Below are 25,815 nucleotides of genomic sequence, written 5' to 3' on the forward strand. Positions count from 1 at the left end.
AAACAGGATGAATGGATGAGTGGTACTACTGTAGAAAAAAAGTGTTCTAACTTATTAATACAAGGAATAAGTTTACATCCCGTGGTCAATTAGAAAATCACTGGCAATGTGCTTCACAATAGCCAGCAACACCTGTGCCCAAGGTCCCCATGAGATGCTGGCCCCTCTAGTGATGAAGAGGCCCTCAGATAATACTGTAGCTGATACATCGCTGAAAGAACTGGAATAGTTATGAAATTCTTCATAAGGCTGTGAACTTGCTGTGTGGCTTTGGGCAGATTACTTCCCTCTCCAGGCCTTTATTTCCTTTGGAGAACCTGGACTAGATGACTTCTCAAGTCCCTTCCTGCTCCAACATTCTGAATTACTGACAATTGGAATTTACCAGCTTACAATTACTGAGCTAGTTCTGCCTTCCAGAGTCACTCAGAACCTGGCCCTGTGTGACAGTAACAATCAGTCCAACAAACACCGAAAGCCAGCTCCCCTGTACCCTCCACCTTATCTCCATAGTACATGGAAAGCAGGATGGAGCAGAAGCTAAGATCATAGGCCCTTCAGTCAAATGGTCTTGTGTCTAACTCTGGCTGACACTTCCTGGCTATGGCGTCCATGTGTAAAAAGGGAGAGGGTCATGGGGAGAGGGTCTTGGGAGAGAATGAGGTGATAGATGTAAATAGGAACATGTTCAGCAGAATAATGCTCCCCATGTCCGTATTCTAATCCTCAGAACTCCATTCTAATCTCCAGAATGTGTTAGGTTACATGGGAAGGGGGAATTGCAGCTGCTAACCAGATGACTTTAAAACAGGAAGTTCTCTCCTATGTTACTGCAGCATTATTTATAACAGCCAAGCTTTGGAAACAACCTAAGTTCCCCAAGCAGATGAGTAAATCAAGAAGATGTGGTCTATATACACAACAGAATATTACTCAGCGATCAAAAAAGATAAACTCCTGCCATTTGCAGCAACATGGATGGAGCTGAAAGGGATCATACTAAGTGAAATATGCCAGGAGAAAGATAAATACTGGATAGTGTCACTTGTATGTAAAATACAGACAAAGCAAACAAAGCGTCAGAGAAAGCAAACTTTAAAGCCAGCCCTTGAAATCTGACCATAGAACTGAGGTATCCAGAGGGACAGGGGAGCGATGAGAACAGGGTGGAAAAAGCACAACAAATTATGGTGGAGGACTATGGGTGCTTTGGTGGTGACTACGAAGGTGACTGCACCTGAAGGGATCCTATGCTTCCAAAATACTAACAGCGATGTAAACCAATAGTACTTCAATAAGATGAATAATACATACAAATAAAAATAAAATAGGTAATTCCCTAATCCATAATTCGGATTTTGTGGACGGCCTTAATATAATCACGAGAATTCTTCCAAATGAATGAGGGAAGCAGAAGAGTCAGATTTAGAATTGATGGGGTCTGAGAAAATCTCAGTTGCTAGCTTTGGAGCTAGAAAGGTATCATAAGTCAAGAACTTCAGGCAATCTTTAGAAACCAGAAAAGGCAGGGAAACTGATTTCCCCATAGAGCTTCCAGGAAGAACATAGCTGTACTGACACCTTGACTCAGCCCGGAGACCTGTGTTGGATTTGTGACCTCCAGAACTGTAACAGGATACATTTGTGTTGTTTTAAATCACTTAAGTTTGCGGCACTTTGTTATAGCAGCAATAGGAAGGTAACATGGAATGGCTATGACCCCCCACCTTGACTGGTCTCTGTGTGCCTGCTCTTATCCCTCCCCCATCTGTTCCCCATCACATGCCCAGAATAATGTCTCTAGACCCTCATCGAACCAATCCATATCCCATCGGACCAAGCCATATCCCTTCATAAAATTCTTTTCCCTCCTCTTCAAGTGTTCACCAGGGCCTTTGAACCTGCTTTCCTCTTTGTTTAAGACTGAATAACTCTTAGTCATCCTTCATATATTAACTAAAAAATGAAAACAGCCCCGCAGTTCCACTCCTAGGTATACATACCCCTTAATTCACTCCCCACACCAAGGGTACTATTAGTCCCTTCTTACAGGGGGACCTAGGAATCTTCCAATGAATGTAAAAATACTAACACGAAAGGGTATCTGCACACCTGCATTCACCACAACATTATTTAAAATAGCCAAGCTATGGGAACAGCCCAAGTGCCCCCAAACAGGTGAGTATATCAAGAAGATGTGGTCTATATACACAATGGAATACTACTCAGCTAGAAAAAAAGATGAACTGTGGCCATTTGCAACAACATGGATAGAACTGAAGAGAATGATGTTAAGTGAAATAAGTCAGGAGAAAGAGAAATAGCAGATGTGTCACTAATAAGCGAAATAAAGAGAAACAAAACCAAGGGTCAGATAGAACCAAACTGATAACAACCCCCAAAAATCTGACTCTAGAATTGAGGCTACCAGAAGAGGGGCTAGAGGGGGGAGGGCAGGATATGGAGGGACCATACACACTACGGTGGAGGACTAAGGGCATCCTGGTGGCAGGTATGGCGTGGTGACATCCTTCTGGAGGGTGTGATCCTGTACCTGTGAATCATTGACACAGGAAGCCAGTGTTGCATCAATTTAAACAAGATGAAAATGCTGCTTGCTTAGGGACCTGGTCCCAGGTGGGTTCAGCTCTCTCCTAGCATCTGGCAGTCCTCCTCCTCACTTGCAAATTTCTAAATAAACATATGCTCTATCTGTTTCCAGGTTTATTGCCCAGCTGACTGTAAGCATCCTGAGAACAGGGAATGGATCTATCTTTTTCAGCTCACCTAATGCAGTCTCTGGCAGCTAAGGACAGTTCAGTAATTGGCAGCTACAATCAGTTTCATTTCTGAACAGCTCCATGCTGGTCACCCCGCAAGTCAGTTTGTAAGTGCTCTCTACAAAGTGATATCCCTGCCTTGCCTCATGTCTGCAGGGGGTGGTGTGAGGCGCCCAAAGTAGCAGCTAAGTATGCTGCCCCCACCTGCTGGGGATGTGCCATCTCTATTACCACAGCTAAAGGCTACGTTTCTTGATCACTAAATGCATCACACGCTCAACCCCAGCTGAGCTTGAGGTCACCTAAACCACCTACCCGCTAGAGCATCTGTCAAGCTGGGGTTCTCTAGCCTGTTTCTGGATAGTTGCTCTTTGTGACCTAAATGCTAAGCTTTCTTCTCATCCCTGTGGGGTTCCATCATCTGGTGCTGGGGCCATTGTGTAAATCTTTCCAAATCCCCGGGTTTTCACCATATTACCAACTCTCCTAGCCTCGCATCATCTGCTCACCTGAGTGGCACGTCCCTGTGCCCACCTTCGAGTCCTGGATCGCAACTCCGAGCAGGGCCAGGCTAAGAACGGGGCTCTGGAAAAGCTGCTGGGATGTTGCACATTCAGCAATACAAACTGTGCTTAGGCCAGAGGCCGGCTTTGCACCTTTGTGTACATGAGCTGGGGAATAAGGCCACATGCATCTCGAGGGTGCCATAACAAAGCACACTTGGTGCCTTAGAAAAATGACAGAAATTCTCTCACAAGTCTGCAGCTTAATGGAAGACCAAAGTGAAGACGTGGCTTGGGCAAGCCAAGCTGCTAGCAGAGAGAGAGCCTTCCTTGGCTCTTGCAGGCCCCTGGCCCTTGCTCTTCTCCAGGCTTCCGCAGCGTCACTCCTGTCTCCACCACGCGCAGTCCCTCTGAGTGTGTCTGTGCATCCTCTTGTTGTTAGGGGGCCAGCCATTGAATTTAGGGTCCCTCTGCTCCAGCATGACTTCATCTTAACGAATTGCATCTGAAAAGACCCTCTGTCCAAACAAGGCCACATTCTGAAGTTCTGGGTGGATGTGAATGGGGGGAGGACCAGGGGACACTATTCACCCCCTACAAATGGCCTTTGAGCAAGTGCGAGATGGCGAAGGGCAGGACTTCTGAAACTGTCCCTTGCCACCAACCCCCAGGGATCCTGTTAATATGCAGATTCTGATCCAGCCAGCCTGGGGTGCATTTGCATTTCTCACAAGCTCCCAGGTGATGCCCTCCCCTGCAAGTCCACACTTTGAATAACAAGAATGTAGGTAAAAAGAAAGTGCTTTGAAAACAGATGTCCGGTGGCTTATTCCACTCCTTTGTAATGAGCTTTTCTCACGCTCAGGTTTGCCCGGCCACCTGGCTATTGTGTGAACTGTAGAAATTAGAAAATGTGTTTTAGTTTGAGTTCCCCCCACAAAAAGCAGACCCAGAGGCAAGGACTCTGGGGGGAGGGGGCTCACTCGAAGCACACAGGTGGGCAGAAAGGCAGAAGTCGAGAGAGAGGAGAGAGAAGCCAATGAAGAGCCATTAAATAGCAGGTGGGCAAGGAGGAGGCAATTAGGGCTCCCTCCTGCTAGAGACTGGCAGATAAACTAGGAGGACACTCCTCAGAATTGTCCCCCTGGGTGGCTGGGATGGGGTTGGAGGGACAGAGACAGAGTGGGGGCCCCCCATGGGCGGAAGGTTGCCCTGGGGGGCAGCTGGCACCAGGTGCTGGAGAAAGCCCTCCCCTCCAGCTGAGAAACTCCTGCTGACCCCCAGGGCTGGGGGAGGCTCTGCTGGAAGGGACTTCTGCAGCCACTGCTGACCTCAGCAGGCTGAGGTGAGGAGGACGGAGATTATCCTCATCTGCTACAGATGGCTTCCAGCTTTGCATGTTATCTTCGTCTCAGTCTATTTTGAGTGCACAAGCAGCCCAAGCAAGCATTCTCTTACAGCTCAGATTACGGCAGGCCTGGCAGACCCCTTGCCCAGAGGGGTGTCTCTGGAGAATCTGTTCATGGCTGAAGCCAGTATGTACCTTGCCTCCCACCTTCCAGGCCCCGACTTCATATTGGTTAAAATCAAAATGTTTACACTTGAGGGGATGTTGGGAAGAACATCCGGGTGGGTCACCTTAGGCAGGGGGTCCTTCCCTCTCTCAGTCCCTACCTCACCTGCTTGATGTAGCCACACTCTGGACAGTCGGTATCACATTTTGTAGTTGCCATGAATGTCCCAATTTTGTAGCCAAGGAAACTGAGGGCCAGCAAAGCCCTCTTGGAAAAGAGTCCCTTGCCCAAGGTCATTCAGTAACTGGCAGAAGTGGGACCTAAACAGAGTAGCAGATTCACTATCTTTGGGGATTCCATAGGAGAAACTAGGTAGCAGTCCGCATGGGATTTAAATACAAATCAACAACACACCCCTAGAATAATCTGTTAGAGTAGCAAGAACTAGTTTTACTCATCCATCAGGGTATGATTTCTCACTTTAAAAAAGAAACTACTACAGGGGCCTCCCTAGTGGTGAGACTGGTTAAAGCACAGCACTGTGAAGCTATCACAGCCACTGCAGCTAGAGTTTGATCCCCGGCCAGGGAGGTGACCCACATGGCGCGGCAGACCTCTTCTGACCTGCCTGCTGCTCCCCTCAGCAGTGTGCTTGGTCGATCTGCCTGTTCTGCTCTCCACTCTGTCTCTGGTGAAGCCTCTCACCCACCATACCTCTGGCCTGTACCCCAGTTCTGTATGCATAAATAAATAAATCTTAAAAAAAAAGAAGTTATGGGCCCTCCCTGGTGGCGCAGCAGGTTAAAGCCCAGCACTAAGAAGCTTAGGCCACTTCCACATGAGTTCAATCCCCGCCTGCCCCAGAGCTGACCACATGGCGCGGCAGACCTCTCCTGACCCGCCCGCTGCTCCCCTCAGCAGTGTACTTCATCCATCTGCCTGTCTTGCTCCCCGCTCTGTCTCTGGTGAATCCTCTCACCCTCCCATCTCTGGCCTGTACCCCAGTTCTATATGAATAAAAACTAAAAATCTTTAAAAAAAAGTTACTAGAAGTGAAATGAGTGTATTTAGTGTGAATTTCCTCTAGTCTGTGTTGGTATTCACTTGTTCACATGCACTCCTTAGGATGAATGGATTTTTCTTAGATGATTGTTAAATGAATAGATCCAGACTCTGAGAAGCAAAAAATGCAGAAAAAGAGATGTACACTCAATTAGTCAATATCATTTGTCTAAAATTTGTCACCACACTGAAAACATTATTTGCATGCTAGATGTCTAGAACTTTAAAATGATTCAACAAAAACATATAGGTATGTATATATGGCAGAATGTTACCAATGATTGAATTAGCAGTGGGCACGCTGGTATCTTTCTATAATTAAAAAAAAACATTTTCTGCATTTGGAAATTTTACTAACAAAAATTTGGGAAAAAAAAAGATTTTAATTAAAAATTTCACCACACGATTTCTTCAGGTAGTGATATTCCCCCCAATACATCAAATGTAAGATTCCGTTCCTGCCCACATTTTGGGAACACATTCATTCACAAAATAAGAGCGATCTACTCTTTTATTATGTTTGGGGTCATTTTTCCTTCATTTCCAGGCAGCAAACTCCCCAAGTGATGGGGGTTGGAGGTTCTTTACTCCATCAACTTCCCATTGGTGAGCACCTGGATAGGTTCCAAACCCCAAGTTGCAGTAAGTCAGCCCTGGAAAATGAGCCCATCGGGCTCTTGGGGAAGGAGAGAAAGTGGGGGTGCAGCTGGAATCTGAGCTTTTCTGCATTTCTTCAACCCTGCCTCCTTTCTTGTTTTACCCACTTATCCTTCACTGTGGAGCATGCAGAAATGCGGAAGCCCTGACCTCTACCTTGAAGGTGCAGACGGTCCAGTTGGAGGGACAAGCAATACACACCGGAAAGTGTTCTCTGACCCCAGAGCTGAGGAATGCATGTGAGAGCCCTGACTGCTAACGTGATGATAGGCTGGGGCAGGGCTCAGTGTGGGTGGGGAGGACAGAAGGTGGAATGGGAAGCGTACTGAGCAAACCAGTAGACCCAGGCACTAGGCCGGTTCATGACCCCATTCTCCAGGTGATCCTGTCCGTTCCCATAGATCCGCCAGTGTGCAGTCTGGCAGGAGCACAAGGCCAGGACTCTGCAGATGCATGTGAAACCCTGGGATCAAGGAGGTGCATTCATTTACCCAACATGAATGTTTTGGGCAACAGCTAGATGCCAGGCTCTGTGCCAGTCACTGGGAAGCAAAAGTGCATTAAACAGTGATGCTGGGCTCACTGCAATTCCCTGAACCCACCCAGCTAGTCTTGCTTTTGCACCTTTACTGGTACCATTCCGCGTATACACGCGCATGTGTGCGCACACACACACGCAAACACACACACAAACACACACACCAACCACATCATCATGTTTTATTCATCTTGAAAAACTGTTCAGATGAACTATACCCTTCAGATGCCTGGGGAAGAATTGTTGCTTCCTTTGTGAGGCCTTCTATCTTAGTCAGTTCGAGCTGCTTTAACAAAATACCATAGTTTGGGGTATTTAAATAATAAACATTTTTTTCCATATAGATCTGGAGGCTAGAAATTCAAGGTAAGGGCACCATATGATCTAGCTTCTGGTGAAGACTCAGCCCCTGGGCTGCTGGTGACCGTCTTCTCATTGTAGATTGACATGAAAGACAGGGGAAAGAGAAGAGGAGACTGGAAGAAAAGCAAGCTCTTTTCTCTTACTATGAAGGCTGCTAATACTATGATGAGAGCCCCATCCTCACAATCTAATTACCCAAGGGCCCTCTCTCTAGACACCATCACACTGGGTTTCAACATGAATTATGGGGAGAAGAAGCCTGTCATCTACAGTTCCTGCTGTGTTGCACAGACTTCCCCAGCACCCCCAGAAATGTGTAATGCAGCAGCTTGGAACCCCAGATGAGCAGAGGGACACAGCTGCTGACCTACGATAGTGCAGCCCTCAGCCACTCATCTGGCTCCCTTGTTTTCTGCCCTGCTATGGGCAGACAGAAAGACAAAGAAAAATGAAAATAGAAAAAAACATAAACAAAATAGAATCCATAGTCTAGACACTTGCAGATACTGGACAATAAATACAACACCCCACAACCCCAGTTTCTGTGACTCGTCAGAGGAGAAGTCTGGGCTAGTGAGGCCCATGGTGCGAATCTAGCCCTCGACCAGCCAGAGTGCTTTTCACTGTTTTCCAGCCACAGACTTACCCTTAAAGACTTTGTAGGGGGCACTGGGGTCAGTTCAACTGGGATAAGCAGAAGGAGCAGAGAAGCGAGCCCGAGTGGAGGCCTGAAGGCAAATGCACCCCCACAGGGGCACACCATGTCACTGCAGCCAGCACCAGAGGCCAGCGCAAAGATGGGGCGTGGGATCCAGACAAGACCCTTCCCACACCTCATTTCTGCACCATCTTTCCAATGCAGGAAAGCCCAGGTATGCATTAAAGTCCGTGATGAGGAAGGCAGGGACCGGGGGGAAACGTTGGGACAAACTTCTAAGTAGTTGTCTTAGCAAATACCTCCACTTGTCTATGGTGCCCCAGGCCCACGACCACCCTCTTGTTCAGGCTCCCAGTGGGTCCCTGGAGATGGGGTTCAAGCTCAGTCTGAACCAGCGGCAGCAGTGAATCAGAGCGGCCGGCACCCCAGCACTGTTCAGCAGGCGGCATGTGGCTTGGGTCCATGAACATGGACTCAGCTCATGAACATGACTCTCAACATTCTGCCCAACCACAGCCACCCACCCCAGGCTGGGTCTCCAGGAACAGGCCCGTTTAAAACTTTATCAGATGCCAGTAAACAGCTCACTAATGAAATCCACAGATGAGCTCAAAACGGACTGCTCAGAATCAGCCAAGACTGAGATGGAGTCTCTAGAGGGCCTGGGAGGTTAGAAATACGGTGAGGAAATAGCCAAGTGAAATTCAGCCTGGACAGGGGCCAACTAACCTTGCGCATGCTGCCAGACTCTCCCACAGCTAGCAGGAGGCGGGAGGCTGCGGAGAGCAGTGGGCTACAGGAGACAGAGAGGAGGGATGTGGCCGGGCCATGGGGTGGGCGGCCCCACTCCAGCAAACTGGGGATGGCTCTGTGGAGACCGGACATCGCACCAGGGAGCAGTCTCTTGCCTGCGTGAGCCCTGAGGAATTCCACGGAGGCCCAGCAAGACTGAGGAGAAATGGGCGACAGAGCTTTGGGGGCACTGGAAGAGAAGGGCTATCTGGATGGGGCATGCTTGGAAGTTTGCATCAGAAATACAAAGCTCTCTGTTGTCTTCCTGTTCCTGGGGAGTCACATAGCAGGCTAGACCCCAAGAAAAACTGAAGTGAGCAAAAGAGGGCAGTGATCAAGTCATCAGAATCAAACAGACCCAGAACTGACTCTTAACCCTGCTCTGAACTTGTAGACTAATTATCTAACTGCCTTTAGCTACAGTTTCCTCATCTTTTAAATGAAGCCATATCTGACCTTCTACATAGGGCATCCCAAGGACAAGATAAAATGATGCTTGTGAAGCAAGAAGCATAGTTCTTAGCACGCAGCATCAGTCGAAAGGAAGAAGAGGAGGAAGCCACAGGCTGTGCCACCGGAGGCCTCGCTGTGGTGTTTTTGCACATCCCTTCCCCTCAGAACTTGCACCCTCTGGGGCTCCAGACCGACTGAGTCTCTCTTCAGGCTGAAATAACTGGTCTCACCAAACCCTGCTCTCAGCCAACCTCAGATGCTGAAAGAACTGGCACTGCTAAGGGCCGATCACAGCGGAGTCTCTGGCTCCACCCATCACTCCTGCATTAATGGAGACCACCAGCACTTCAGCTAGAACCAAAATATTGCATTGGGAACTTTTGCTCAATGACTGATAAAACAAGTCCCTAGTGTGTCAGTTATGAATAGCAAAGGCCCGAGTAGGTTGATTTTGGTTCATGAAGCTCCACGAGGGCCACAACTAGGGATTCCATCCCAGCACAGACCAATTTCTCTCATTCTAGCCATAGACCATCCTGAACCTTCATCCCAGCCTCACGTGGCCCCCAGCCTTGGTCTACCTGCTTCAAACTGTGTGTAAGGCTCAGGCCAAAACCATTCCACTGTAAGAAAAGCAACCTAAAGACATCTCAACGGGAATGACATTGGCTTGTTGCTTCTTTCTCTCTCAATTATGAGTTTTCTGAATCCGAAGCTACACAAAATGATCTCCCCCAGAGAATGATAGAGCCTTGGGAAAAACCCTCCGGGAGCTTGTCATCTCAAGCTGGCAATGACACCAGCTAGGAGGCCAAACACAATGGCTCAATGGACATGATGTCCTCTCTTGTAGGACATCACTAGCAGACCTGAAGGGCTGCGATGCCATGGTAAGGATGGGGTTGGGGGCAGGGAACCCAAGCTGTGCCAAGTCCAGACCGTTCTCTGCTGCTCTCTTCAAGGCCCAAGATGTCTTCGTATTTTCTCGATGGACTAGTGTGATGCCCTCAAGCAAGAGAGCCAAAGTGGGACCTGCTGGTGAGACCCAGTGCCTGGGAACTTGGCCAAGCCCCCAGCAGAGAGCCTGGCCTTCACCTCTCTGTGAGCACTCCAGCAGGATACTAGCAAATGTCCTGTTGGGTTTTCCGGCCAGCCCCATGCTCCCATTCCCAGGCCCTTGGTCAGCACATGTGTCCAGAGTTCTGGATCAGAACATGTGTTCCCTATAAAGAAGAAGCTGAGAAAGGAAATGGGGAGCAGCTGGCTCTAGTGAGCTCTTGTCACCTCAGTCATTTCAACGTCTCCCCCCACCCCCCAATGCCAAGGCCTTCTTTGGCCAGCTACAGCCCGCTACGTTCTTTGTGCCTGACTTTCTTTGAAATAGGTCCTTATGTGCGGTTATTTCCGAGTAAATCCAGGCTCCCCATCTGCTGCGTAAGGACGGTGTCTCCCATCACGCTTGGAGCTCTCATGGGCTCGGCCTCCCCCTTCCCCCCCACCTCTTATGCTTCTGGGCATGGGGCTCTCTTGCCCAGTGGACACTCTTTGTTGAGTGCTTGTTATATACCCCGGGCTATGAGTTAGGGTGTGACTGTGAATTGGGTGAGGTTCTAGATCTCAGGAACCCAACATTCTATGGGGGGAAAGGGGGTCACTGGCAGGGAAAATAATGAAAAGACACCAACAGGTGCTAGATACCCACTGTGTCCCAGACTTTAGACCAAATCCTTGAGGCACAATACCAACAGGAACCTGGTACTTAGCCAGGGGACCCACCAGCTAGGCCTGCCTTAAGATTATCCTTCAAGGGCCTCCTCTGGGGTTAGGTCTCAGCACTATGAGGCATCCACATCCACTGCAGCACAAGTCCCATCTCCTGACAGGGAGCTAATCCACAGGGCACAGCAGACCTCTTCTGTCTCACCCACTGCTCCCCTCAGCAGTAGGTTTCAATAGATCCACCTGTTCTGCTCCCCACTCTGTCTCTGGTGAATCCTCTCATCCCTCACACCTCTGGCCTGTGCCCCAGCTTTTGTATGCATAAATAAATAAAATAAATCTTTTTTAAAAGAGTCCACCTTTCAGAGGAAGTGTTTTCTCTCAGGATCCTGCCAAAATGAGTTCCTTTGGCTCTGATCAGCTACCCACCACCACATCCCTTCACCTTCTTCTCTACCAGAAGCCTCATGGGTTGGCTGAGAGCTCACAGGAACCTATTCACCCAGACAGCTTCCAGGAACCAGACCAATGTTTCCTTAAAGGCCAAGGAGAGGAGGAGGTGGTTTCCACGTCCACTTCAGAGCAGAGGGCCCAGACCAAGGGAGAGAAGCAGGGGTGGCCCTTTCTTGAGGGCTCTATTGTTAACATTTCTACCACCTGCACTCACCACCCCACCAGGAGGTGAACCGAAGTCCACAGCCTCTCCCCATAGGCCCCACGACCTACCTGCTCTGAGGGGATATTCCAGCAAAGCTGCGGTCTGGGAGCCAGGCTCCAACTGTGGTGCTTGAGCAGGCCCAGGCTAATCGTCTGAGCTGAAATTAAGCCGGAAGGGGAGAAGTGTTTGGCTTAAGAATTATTGAGGTCCAGGCTAGGCGACAAGGTGGAGACGCCAGGAGGCTGCAGGGATGGTGTGATGGGCCTGGAGATGCTCTCCTCAGAGAGATCCTGCCATGGGGAGCATAGTTCTCTGACAGTCCCAGCTGTTAGGCTGTTAGGTCTATGTGGCATTCACAACCGGGCTGCGTTCCCCCAGGCCGCTCCCAGCCAGTGATTGAGTCTGGCAGGGTTACAGCCCTAACCCGTTCCTAAGACACGGAGCTCCAGCAGGAAATCTTGTTCTAGCATTTCCCATCGATCCAGCCAAGGCTTTCTCAGAAATGTGCTGCAGTCTGAGATGCCTCCTACCCAAGCCTCCTTCCTTCCCCTCTCCATTCTCAGGCATCAGACCTGCACTATATGCTCTCTTGCCTATTTCTGCTCCCACCCTGTGTCCGTCACAGGCCTCTTGCCCAATAAATCACTTGCACATTTAACCCCACTTTGACGTCTGCTTCTCAGAGCACCCACACTGACACAGAAGGCCAAGATCTTGTGGTCAAAACAATCAGCCTAATGGATTCATATACCATACCCACTGCTGCTCAGAAGATCCAGTACTCGCCAGCAGGAGAACATTGTTCTCCCCGCTCTGAGGGAAGGGACAGAGCGTGGGCTCCTTTCTGATGACCTGGAAGGGGTCCAGCTCATGCAGCTCCCAGCATGCTGAGGAGAATCTGCACCAACTCCCGTCAGCTCAGGAGTTTCCGGGATCTTCAGGTGAAATTCTTGGGTATTACCCACGATACTCATTTAATTCAAACAGAAAATGTAGATGTACCTCATTTTCCAAGAACTACATCCTTGAAGAATTGAGTGCAAAGTAAATTTGGGGGAAGCAGACCTTGTCATGCAAGATGGCATGGGCTCACCTCTCAAGGGGACTCTGTGATATGCCCACAACCAGTCAGTGTGCCACACACCTGAGTTGACAGCAAAACTGGCAGTCAACTGCTAAAGAAGGGTGCCCATCAACATGTCCAAAGGCATTCTCAAGGGTGGATATCCAAGAGGGTCACAGCAGGCACCTGGCCTTAGAGAACTCGACTAGAGAGAAAGATAGCCTCCAACTGGAAAACAATAGTTCACAGAGGATGAGTTCAAGTAATTATCAAAATAGTAACACTATGAATGGTTCACAAACTCTGAAAAGCAGGGCACGGTTTAGACAAGGATAGTGAGGGAGGTCACTGAGAAGTGATACCTGGGCCAGGCTCCAGGTCTCCTTGCTGCTACCACACTGAGCTGGGACCTCTCTGCCTCTTTTTGTCCATGCCATTGTTTCAAAGTTCTACTCTGCTCCCTGGGCCTGGCCTCATGGTTGGCTGCCTGTGGAGGCCCTGGCCTGGCTCCCAGTGCCAGCGGTGGGGGTGAAGATGTGTAGGCTGGCTGCAGTGTGGCCAGCCCGCAGGGCCCAGCTGCAGGGCCCAGGGCCAAGTTGACAATGCTGGCCTGTGGAAACAGTGGCAACTACTGCTTTTTTCCCCAAATACTAGGTTTTCTCCTACTTGGGGGTTTAGCAAAAATTTCCACTTCTATTATGCCTTTGTTTGCCCTCATTTTCCTTTTCTTTGTCATAGTGTTAGTGATCATGCCCAGAGGTAAGACAAGCAGGAAAGGTCAAGAGCCCAAAGAACAGTGAAGCTAGCAATGCAGGTAACAGAGCTCTGGCTCCACCCTTCTCTTCTGGTACCCCTCCTCCTCCTTCTGGGGTCTGTGCTTCCACAGCAGCCCTGCCCCGGTTTTATTCCCCAGGACAAGGACCAACAAGGCTGCCAATCTAATTTGCCCCCCCATCACGACTTCCCTAGACTGCGGCCCATGCCCTCAGCATTAAGCTCCCTGCTCTGGGCTACCTTCTCTCACTAGGCACCCTCTCCCTGGACAGTTTTACCCACTCTCATGGCCTCAGTTACCCTGTATGTGCCAACTCCACATTTAATTATCCAGCCCAAGTGCTCCTCTGAAACCCAGACCTACATCTCACCTGCTCTTTCTACTTGGGTGGCTCCCAATTACCTCAAATTTCACATTCCACGACTGAACTCAACATCTCCACTTCACCAGTCCACCAAATAAAAAATATGCCCCTCCCAAAAAGAGAGAATCATCTCCTGGACCCATCTCAGTGGGTGGCACTACCATCTTGCCATTTGTTCAAGCTGGAACACTCAGGGGTATCCTGAACACTTCCTTTAATTCACCCACCAGCCACCTCTAATCTAACAGCAGTGTTGCCAATCCTTCCTTCTAAATAGATCTCAAAGATTTCTACATTTCTTCTGCCCCACTTTCTCTCTTTTAGTTAAGACCATTCTCTACTCATTCATAGACATCTTAAATAACCTCTTTTTTAAAGATTTATTTATGCACATGAGAACTTGGGTACAATCCTGAGGTGCAGAGGTTGAGAGGATTCACCAGAGACAGTGGGGAGCACAACAGGCAGATTGACTGAAATACACTGCTGAGGGGAGCAGCGGGCGGGTCAGTAGAGGTCTGCTGTGCCATGTGGGTCAGCTCCCTGGCAGGGAATCGAACCTGTGCTACAGTAGCTGCAGACAGCTTCACAGTGCTGTCTTTAACCCATGTGTCACCAGGGAGGGCCCCAAATAACCTCTTAATTTGCTTTTCTGCCTCATTAATTGCATCTTGTCCACCCAAGAGACCACCAGGAAGTGACAATTTTTTTTTCTTAAAAACAAATATGATCTTATTTCTTCCTTGCTTATAAATCTGCACTGTGACTTCTGCTTCCAACCATGTTAGAGTGAAATATATCAGACGTTTCCTCCTATTATTAAAGAAAAAAACCTAGGACACTAAATGAAATACATGAAATAACTATTTGTAATCTTCGACAATAGGTAGTACAGTACTGTAACCCCTGAGTGAAGGAAACAAAGTCTGCGAGGATCTCGGTTTTTGCCTGGAGGTACTTTCTGCACCATGGTATAGGAAGGGAAAAACCCCAGAAGAACATCGTAGCCTCCCTGAGTTAAACATAAAGGCATTGGAGTTTGGGTGACTGAGGTTTCTACAGTTTGTAGGGACAAGTTCTAGAAAGGAGGAAAAGAGTCTCAGACACCTGAATGGGTGTTCTCTAGACTGAGTCGCTCAGTAATAAGCTATACATAGAGTGAACTCCCACAAAACCAGGCAAAGAATGTCCAAGAAGCTATAAGCTGAAATTCTCTGATCTCTCCCAAGTGTGGGAGACATTCAATTTCCCAACAGCCAGAGAAGAGGAACCTTGTGAAAACCTAGAAAATCCCAAGAAAGGTCATATCTTAGCAGTAAAGACAAACTGGGTCTAGAATGCTACTCCGGACCTGCTTTAATGAACCTTAAGGAACAAGCTGAGAAACGCTCTGGCTAAAAGGCAAGTAATGTAACTGCCTTCCAGAAGGCAATGAGGAGAAAACCCAAAATTCAGACACACAACAACAAAAATCATTCACAGTCTCTAGAATCAAATAAAAATAATTACTAGACTCTTAAGGAATCAGGGAATGTGTTGCTTTCACAGCCAGAGCACAATATCAGTCAATACAAAGAGAGCCAGAAATTACAAAGATAATGGAATTAACAAATAAAGAGTTTTAGAACAGCTATTATAAATATGCTCAAGGATTTTAAGGAAAACATGAAACAGCGTCAAAAGAAATTTAGAAACATTTATCTAAATATATTTAAATATTTATATTTAAATTTAGAGACAGGGAGAGTAAAAAATAACCAAATTGAATTTTTAGAAGTGAAAAATACAGTATTTGAATTTAAAGAATTCATTAGATGGTCATAAGAGCAGATCAGACAATTCAGAAGATCAGTTAACTAAAAGAAATAATAGGAACCACCCAATCACGGAGACAAAATGGCTGATAAAAAAAATAAGAGAACGAACTGGGTAAGCAAAGTGTGGTAGATTCTCCCACTGGAATATTGTTTGCCCGTAAAAAAGAATGAAGTGAAATATGCTACAACACAGATGAACTTGAAGTACTATACTAAGTGAAAGAAGTCAGCCACAAAGGACCACACTTTGCATGATTCCATGTATATGAATGTCCACAACAGGCAAAACTATCAATAGAAAGTAGATCGGTGGCTTAGGGCTGGGAGGATGGCTAAGGGGTGTGGGAACTCTGGTGTTGACAAAAACATTCTGAAATTGACTACGGTGGTGGTTACACATATCTATACTGAAAACCACTGATCAGTGCACTTTGAATGGATGAATTAATTTGGTATGTGAATTATATCTTAATAAAGCTGCTATTTTCTAAAAAATAAATTAACAGAGGCTCAGAAACCTGTGGTTCAATATCTTACAGTCTAGCATATGTAAAATCAGAGTATCAGGAGGAGCTACAAGCAGAAAAAAAATATTGGAATAAATAACAACTGAAAAGTTGGCAAAGCTGATGAACATTATAAACTACAAATCCATGCAGCTCAGCAAACCATAAGAAGGACAAAAATGAATAAAACTAAGCCTAGGGACATCATAAGTAAATTACTGAAAATTAATGATAAAGAGTAAATGTTAACAACAGCTCTAGAAAAAGATGCTTTATATACGGGGCACCGAGGTCAAGATAACTCAGACTTCTCAGTGAGATGTTGCAAGTCAGAAGACAATGGAGTAATGTCTTTAAAGCATTCAAAAATCAGTACTATGAGAAATGTAAAAGGACTTCTTTAGGTTAAAATAGTAATACCAGATGGAAACTCAGACAAAAAGCATTGTTGGGCACTATAAAGAGTAAACATAAAGGTAAATAAATACAAGAGGACTTGTTTTCACCCTTTCATTATTTTTTTTGAATAATAGGCTACTAAATGTGACTGCATTGTTCACTTCAAAATGGCTAATTTTTTGTTCTGTGAATTTCATCTCAAACTGTCTCAAAAATGATAAATCACCATTTAAAGCAAAAATAATAGCATATTTTAGGTACAATCTATATGAATTACAATAATATCACATAGCATGCCCAAGTCAAAGTATAACCACAGACTGATCAAGGGAATAGACTGGGCAACCTCAAATTGGGAGATATTCTACAAAATACCTGGCTAGTATTCCTCAAAACTGTCCAGGTCATCAAAAACCAGGAGACACAGAATATTACCAACATTAAAGACATGTATAGTTATAGAAGTTTCACATCATGGGTACAATATAACAATCTTAAATGTTTCTGTATCTAATAACATACTTCAAAATACATGAAAGCCAAACTGACAGAATTAAAGAAATAAAGGCACACTTATAGCTGGAGAGAGTTCAACAGCTTTCTCAATAACTGACAAGTAAACAGAAAATCAATGAGACTTGAACAACACTATTCATCAACTTGACCTAATTGGTATGAATACAACATTATACCCAACATCTGCAGAATGCACATTCTTCTCGGGGCACGCAGAACATTCTCCAGGTTAGACAATATGCTGGGCCCTAAAATGAGTCTCGATCAGTTTTAAAGGACTAAAATCATAGAAGGTATGTTCCTGACCTCTAAGAATGAAATTAGAAAACAATAACAAAAAGATGTCTGGGAAATTCTTAAATATTTTGAAGTTAAAAGAGACACTTCTAAATAATCCATGGGTCAAAGTAGATATCTAAGAGAATGGAAAACATTTTTAAAGGAGAGAATGTAAAATAACTAATAAAATTTTGTGTGATGCTTCTAAAGCAGTACTTTGGGGGATGTTTATAGCGCTCATTACCTATATTAGAAAAGAAGAAAGTTCTCAAATCAATGCCTCAGCTTCAAATTTAAGAAGCTAGAAAAAGGAGAGCAAATTAAACTTGAAGTAAATAGAAGGATGGAAATAATAGAGTAGAAATCAATGAATTGGTAAAAACAACAACAAACAGAGAAATCAATAAAATAAAAAGCTGGTAACTTGAAAAGATCAGTAACTATAAAAATCCCAGCAACCAGTGAATAGGTAAACAAGTTGTACATCCATGCAATGAATCAATACCATTATCAATATATACTTTATATCAAGATACAATGACATTAATACAATCAGTATTCAACCATTCACTCCTAGAATTAAGTGGAGAATCCTGAAGCTCTCTGGGACATATCGTGGGAGGTGTCCAGAGGTTCAAGGAATGTCCCGGGAGAGAGAAGCCTAGGTCAGATCTGCTTTCAACCTGGGACCCATTCTGGGCAGCACACCTTAATGAGATTGCTGGCACTGAAAAGGAAAAGGGAATTTTGACCCTGCTAAAGAAGCAGAGCCCCAGCCCTGAGATGCAAGGCATGGAACATGCTTATTTACCCAGTGCTAAGGTGGTACTAGTTACATATATATATATACACACACACACACACACACACACACATATACACACATGCACACACACATATCAATACTCGTACTGAGCTGTTACAATGGGTGCATTTTATTGTAATATATAATAATAAAACTGAGGAAGGTTGACTAACAATTAAAAAAAACCTCCATCCCAGATTCCCAGGCCCCACTCCAGAAAAAATCAGGTTGTTTTCTGACTAGATACTGGAAAACACTTGTTAGTACTCAATTGCATACAAATTCATAACCACTTCCTTTAATTTGGAATAAAATGCACTCCCCAACCTTACCCTTACCTTTCGTCCAGGACATTTCCTTCTGCACCTCATACTCTAGACATGCTGAACTTTGAACCAATCCCAGTCATTCCCCTGTGCAAGCTCAGGGGAAACAGTATGTTTCTCCTTCTTGAAATGTCTGTCTAGAGTTAGAATTCTCTAAGCAAGGTATTTCCATATATCCCTCAAGGTCCATCCAGAATGTCACTATTTCTATGTAACCTTCCCTATCCCCAAACAGGTTGGATGAGCCCTCCTTGCCACCCCCACGAGTCTTGGGACACACTTTTTATGACTCTGACACTTGTCAACAGTGGACAGTAAGTAGTGCCCTGGGGTTTTCTCTCACACCAAAGTGCAAACTCCACCAGGGCTGGATCCACGTCTTCCTGCAGTCAGCAGTCAGCACACAGCACAGTGCCTGGCACATCAGTTCTTGATATAAGCTATTCAATGAATCAATGAATCAATGAGCCAGTGACAGAATCTGTTGCCTATTTGGGACTATTTAGTGGGTGCCTTCATTGAAGAGTAGCTTCATCAGAAAGAAGGACTTATAAGCAAGAGATTCTAAGGGCTGAACCAATCCCAAGAGAAGGGATATTTTGTCAAGAGTCTATTTTAAACCTTTGGATTAGGTCACTTATGTTATTTCCACTTATCTAGGACTTATCTGTGTGAACTGGCCAGAGCTGGGCCTCAGTCTGTGACCACAGTCATGACCATCATCATCACTATCCTTTCGTGGACACTAACTGCTTGTCAGTTGCTAGTGTAAACACTTACACGTTACCTCATTTAATATGCATAATCATTCCTGGAGGAAAGTGCTATTGGGTTGAAGCAATATGATGTTGGCAACATTCAACCTTTCTTAACCTACAAAACAGCATTTGCATGTGCTTCAACTTAATGTATCACTGTCCCTTTTTTAGAACTGAAGAATCAGAGGTTCGAGGTGGTGGAGTCCCTTGATCATCTAGGGAGAAGCTGAGAGCAGATTTGAATACTCAGCTGGCTTCACAATGCCCAGCTCCCATCAGCTGTGAAATTCCTGGAAATGCCAGTTTATGGAGGCTAAGAGATCGGACAGGGGCGGTCCTGGCTAGGGCTTCAAATGCTCTTTGCAGGGATGATGAGCTGGACTGGTCTGCAAATGTAGCCTTTTAGTTTGTGTTTCCAATTCCTTTCTACTCTCTCCCTCCACCAGGAGCCACCTCCCCCCCCACACACACACACCACCCACACACACACTTAGAAGGGAAGAGCCAAGCAGCTGACTCACATTCCACACTGTAGTTGCCTTGACTTTGTTCACGTAGACTCAGCAGCTTGAGACTCCATGTTGTCCTCAGTTAGCACCCAGAGGAGCTACTGCTTCCCCCTGCCCCCATTGTGGAGATAGGTGGGGCAAAATAGCTGAAGTCACAGAGGTTGCCCAACATCTGAAAGGCCACAGGTAGAGTCTGGGTCTTTGACCTTGTAGAAAACCAGCAGCAGGTGGTACCAATCCCAATCCCACCAACATCTCCCCTGCCCACTGGCCAGCCCCATGAGCAGTGGACAACCTACTGGAACAGCAGGCAATATTGCTGGAGGGATGGGCAAGGAGACATGCACAGAATGCAATATCCCCTGCCTCAGGAGAGGCTCGCGGTGACCAAGGTTCATTGTGTGATGAAAATGTCAGTGCCTTGCTTAGACTGGGGGTGGGCAGAGAATGGAGAGCAATGCAGACGTGGACAAAACCTCAGACATTAGGTAGGCCTGAGAGGCCTCATGGGGAATGGAAGGAAGACTGGAAACTCAGGCAGACACCCCCAACCCATGATATTCCACCTTGAGACAAGTACTGGTTGGGGGAAGACTTAGGCTGGCCGGAAGGTAGACTAGGGCTCTGGGCCCCGGACCACAGGAAGAGAGAAGAAACAGGAAGTGCTTCCTCCAGGAGCTCAGAAGTCTCTGGCCTTTCCTGGCATAACTAGAGAAGCAGACAGCCCCCAGGATCTTAAGAAAAGACTGTTCAAACTTGTGTCTTCCTGGTTCCTCTGAGGAGGCGACTACCTTAGATGATGCAAAGCATCCTGGGCTGAAAGCTAGCAAACCTGGGTGCCAGCCCAATTCCTGCTCTCTGGAGTGTTTCCCTTTCTGGACCACAGTGTTTCCACCTGTACAGATGAGGCAGGATACATAGACTGGAGAAGGTGAGTTGGTTAGACAAGAATCATGGTTTTCAAATGTTTTAGTTTGAGCACTTTCTCTTTTAAACAAAATCTGATGTAACCTCTCAACATATAAGGCATATGAAAATAGAACTCTTCCCCCTCCCCAGCGATTCCCCTCAGAACCTCCCTGGCAGCTCTGATCCTCTTTTCAAGATCACTGAGTTAGAGCAGTGGTCTTCGAAATTGAGCGGCCATCAGCACCCGGTAGAGAGCATGTGAAACCACAGATAATTGAGCCCAACCCTCTAGCTTCTGATTCAGTGCATGTGGGGCGGGGCCAAGAATTCGCATTTATCACAAGTTCCTCAGTGATGCTGATATTACTGGTCCAGGGACCACACCTTGAGAAACACTGGGTTATGTTCACTGACAGACCTCTCTATGACTCAAGCCCAACCCCCCACTATTTACAGTAATCTATGGCAGACTGATTTGGGATGGACCTCAAGCAGGGGAGAACAAGTGGCACTGTTTCTGGCACGCGCAGACCTAACGCGAATGTGCCCTGCCTGGGAGTCCCTGTAGAGCCTGGCCAGTGAATGGTCAAAGGTTGAGAGCAGCCTGAGCCTTCCCTTGATGAGTTTACAGTCTGCCACGGTCCCTCCACCCGTGGGAAATAACACCCCCGCTCATTCCACCACTCGAGGTTGTTTCACGTTAAGCATTTTCCTTTCCAGACATTCTCTTTTCTCCAGATAAGCTCCCTGGGAAGCAGGTAGCTGCTTCCCCTCCGTGGTCTCACGTTTCCCCACATGCAGGGAGTCCAGCTTTGTCCTCTGTGAGTCCTTCCAGGGCAAGGACCTTACCTGCATGGCTCTGCCAGCATCACCCAAGGCGCTGTGCCCACTGCAGCGTCTGCACAGAGTAGGAACCCAGTACAAAGTTGCCAGCTGAACTAAAGGAGCCATGAGTGTCCCAAGCCATTTCAGGCCACCACCCCACTGTGGTGCTCGGTTCAGAACCTCCAATCCCAACCTCTGGTCAATGCTGTTTCCTTGGGGATTTTGAGAGCACCTGGGGGGAAGAGGGATCTCTGGCCACGGTCACCTGGCATTGCCGCCTCTGAAGATTTGCTAACCGGCTTCAGGAATGTAGGGGGCCCCCCATTCCCCACATCCTCCCTTTCAGCATCTCCACTTTCTTAAATAAATTGGCACTGACCCTGGTGACAAACTTGATCATTTCCCTTTGCTTCGTGATTGTGTTAAGTGACTGCCAAAGGCCTGTTCCTGAATAGTCAGCACATTCCTGGGGCGGGCGAGTGGGAGCCCATCTGCTCCCTGAGCGCTTCCTTTGCTTTATTGTGCTATTTTGGCTTCAATTTCCCATTTGGACAGGAGCATCTTCCAGCCAGCAGGGAGGGGAGAGGGTGGAGAGGAGTGCCATGGTCTCCCCGGTCTCACACTCATCTCCTTGGTTTCTCTGGAAATAAGTCATGGGCACTGCAGTCACGCTCTAAGCATGTTACATGTGCTCATGAAGTTCATCCTATGACACACTGTAAGGCAGCTACACATGGTCCCCCTTTGTCCAGATGGGAAAACTGAGGCTCACAGAGGTGAAGTGACTTGCTCAAGGTCATAGGGGCTGGAATGGAGCCCAGGCAGGCCTGGCTCTGGAGACTGGGTTTTCCCCTTGGCTCTACCACCTTGCAGAGCTTCGGTCCTTGAGGCTCTAGACCCAGGCCCAGTGGCACTAAGCCCATGACCTCGTTCCCTCTTCACTGTCTATTGGCAGGACCTAAATATGGTCACAGACACTAAAACTGGAATTCCTTGCAGAACAAATCGTGTCCCCACTCCTGCCAATGAATGACGTGGGTCATTTAATGTTTGATCTCCCAGACCCTGTGCCAACAAGAGAATGAGGACTCTATCCTAGGGAAGTTGCAAGGGGTTGATACAATGATGCAGAAGAGCTGCGGTGATGGAGTATCCACCGTGTGCTCTTTTCTACACATTGCCTCACTTGTCTCATAGGAAGCGTATGCGGGTTGCAGGAGAAACTGAGGTTCAAAGAGCTTCCAGCCAACAGCAGACCTAACTCTTCATTGCTACACTAGAGATTAAATAGCTAGGTAGCCTTCACAGTGTGTCCAGCATAGCCTAAACACACTCCTGTGTTGGTTCATTCAGTTCTCACAACAACCCTGTATAGCAGGTACCATTATCACCTCTACATCCCTATTTCACCCACGAGGAAGTTAAGACATGGAAGGGAACAAGTAACTTGTCCAGTCTTAGCCAGTCAAGAAGCAGTTGATCTAAAATTTAAAGACAGACTGTTGGGTCTTGGTGTATGCCCTTGAAAATTAACTACTCTGCACTGCCTCTCGGCACTGAGGCCGTCTCAGAATATCTCAGGGCCCGTGTGAACCTCTCATACCCTTACTCTTCCAGATGGACTTGATTAGGGCTCTGTGAGCCCCTCATCCCCCTACCCTTCCAGATGGACTTGATCTTCTGCAGGCACTGAAGTCAGAGAGTCCTGGGTCCCAACTGTAACTGCAACTCCTTAACCAGATGACCTCTGTCTCTCTTTGTGCCTCAGTTTTCTGCTATCCACCAGGGGATAAACTGGGCGTAAGGCTGGCAATGGCCTCAATAGGGCGGTTGTGTGCATTTGGGTCAAGGAAGGTCGATTCTCCCATCAGCACCACTGCCTCCTCTTCTCCGGGCCCACGCCAGCATCCTGCAGGGAAGTGGTGCTTCACGCCCTTGCACTTATCGGGCTCACCCTCAGTGTCTGCCTCTTCCTGTCCCAAATGAAAGGCAGCCTTCAGTCACAGGCTCCCTTGGCGTTTCAAAACTTGGTGATTACAATTCCTCCCAGGAGATCAGAGAAACCCATTTCCCTAGCATTCTAAGCAGGAATTCTATTGTCACTCGGTAACTCAAACAATTTCTAAGTGGCCCGCCCAACCCCTGTCCTCCCAAGCAGAGAAGAGACTTACTGAAACACACTTGGCAGCACCCCGTGGTCAGATGCTCGGGGAGAGAAACTCACAGCAAAGGCACCCACTTCAAATATTTATTTCTGGTGTCACCTGTGGACACCAGGCTCCCCTTGCCTTCTTTACAAAAAGCACAGGACAAAGAATATATATTATCCAATATATATATGGTTATGGTTTTGTCCCATAAGTCCAGTCTTCCTAGCTGTTACTAGTGTCTTTAATTTCCTGGGGGTAGAGCCCTCGCTGGTGGCGCAGCCGGTTGGATTGGAGTGCAGCACTGCGAAGCTGGCCACGCTGCTTCAGTGAGAGTTCGATCCCTGCCCGAGGCGACCCACATGGCGCGGCAGACCTCTCCTGACCCGCCCGCTGCTCCCCTCAGCAGTGTACTTCATCAGTCGGCCTGTTCTGCTCCCCACTCTGTCTCTGGTGAGCCCTCTCACCACCCCTGCACCTCTGGCTTGTACCCCAGTTCTGTATGCATAAATAAATAAAATCTTACAAAAAACAATCAAACTCCGTGGGGTAGAGCATCAGGCTAGTGGGGAATGGCCAGTCAGGATTAGCAAAGGGAGGTCCCTTCACTTAGAGTTCTTCACCCCTAGGCCAAGCCTTAACCCTGGCCACTAACTGCCCCTAATCTCATTCTCAGGCTGAGCATGCAATTGCAGAATGAGGCGACTGAAACCTAGATAGGTCAAGCAATTGCCAAGTATCACATTAAATCAATCCTCCATCTCAGCCACATACTGACCATGTTTTTATCCATAAAAGACAAGATGACAAACATGTGGATGTATCAGGTCCAAGGGGCCTTTCTTTGCACAGGCGAACAGACAACATATCTTTGTAGATCAAAAATTTGAAGACAGACTGTTGGGTCTTGGTGTATGTCCTTGAAAATTAACTACTCTGCACTGCCTCTCGGCACTGAGGCCGTCTCAGAATATCTCAGGGCCCTGTGAACCCCTCATCCCTCTACTCTTCCAGATGGACTTGATCTTTTGCAGGCTCTGAAGTTAGAGAGTCTGGGCCAGTGTTCTGGGAGAACCTGGACTGTTAAAAAGAACCCTGTTACAAAGTTTTGGAAATCAGTCCATTGCTACTGAATACTGTCCAACCTCACTTAAACTAAGAGGTAGCCCTTCAAATTAATGGACCATTGCCATTGTAAAGAAATGAAGTTTATGGCTTGGAGTAAGTCACGTACTTCCAAGTAGGCTAAAAACATTGTAGCCTAATGGGGTCTTGAGAAACTTGCCTTAGTGAAATGGAAAGAATGCCCAGCATAGAGCCTTTGTATGCAAATGGCGCTGCCACAGGAGTGTCAAAGCTTGCTGTCTGGAGTATGCAAACCCAGCACAGAGTCCATTTATTCAGATCACTCTTTCTGCCAAGAGTGGGAACTGTAAGGCCAGTTAGGACCCAAGCCACCCCCATTTGGCGCTCTTGAGGTGTCTTCTAATGAGGTTTTACTGTAAAAGGAAACAATTGGAGATTGACCTTAGAATTAGCAGGTGCAATCCATCCACTGATGGAGTAAAAGATGGCTTTGGAATACTGTCACTTCCTTTCTTTTTTTTTTTTTTCCAAGAAGACAGCAGGGGGGAAAATGTTATCAACGCAAGTCAAGTGCCTCCGTGCTTTATCAAAACCCGGAACAAACATGAAGAGGAAAAAAATGTGAAGGTCGAGGAAGGGAAATAAACAAGAAGAGTAAGTAAAGCATGAATCATCCGTTACCACCTGACGGTCCCTTAATAAAAATAAAACCATGGAAGGAAATAGAGTCTATGGCATGGTTTGGCATTTTGCTAGAGAGCCTGGCACAGGCTCTGTGCCCTTTTAGTTCACAGAAGGAACTGACCTTTGACTTCTGACTTGGATTGGTTTTCCTCAAGGCCTCCCAGAAGGCAGAGTTGGAAAATGCTCACCCATCCCAGCACCCACCTCTCTCCTGGATACTATAAGTGGAGCCAGAGACATGCATTTTATTTGCATGGATTTAGTTACTTAAACCAAAGACTTCAAGTTTGCTTGCAACTATAAAACAGTGACCCAATAGAAACAGAATCAGGACTAGAGGGGGAACCATC

The sequence above is a fragment of the Condylura cristata genome, unplaced genomic scaffold, assembly GCF_000260355.1.
Source record: "Condylura cristata isolate star-nosed mole 26May11 unplaced genomic scaffold, ConCri1.0 scaffold00019, whole genome shotgun sequence".
In the NCBI taxonomy this organism is placed as follows: Eukaryota; Metazoa; Chordata; class Mammalia; order Eulipotyphla; family Talpidae; genus Condylura; species Condylura cristata.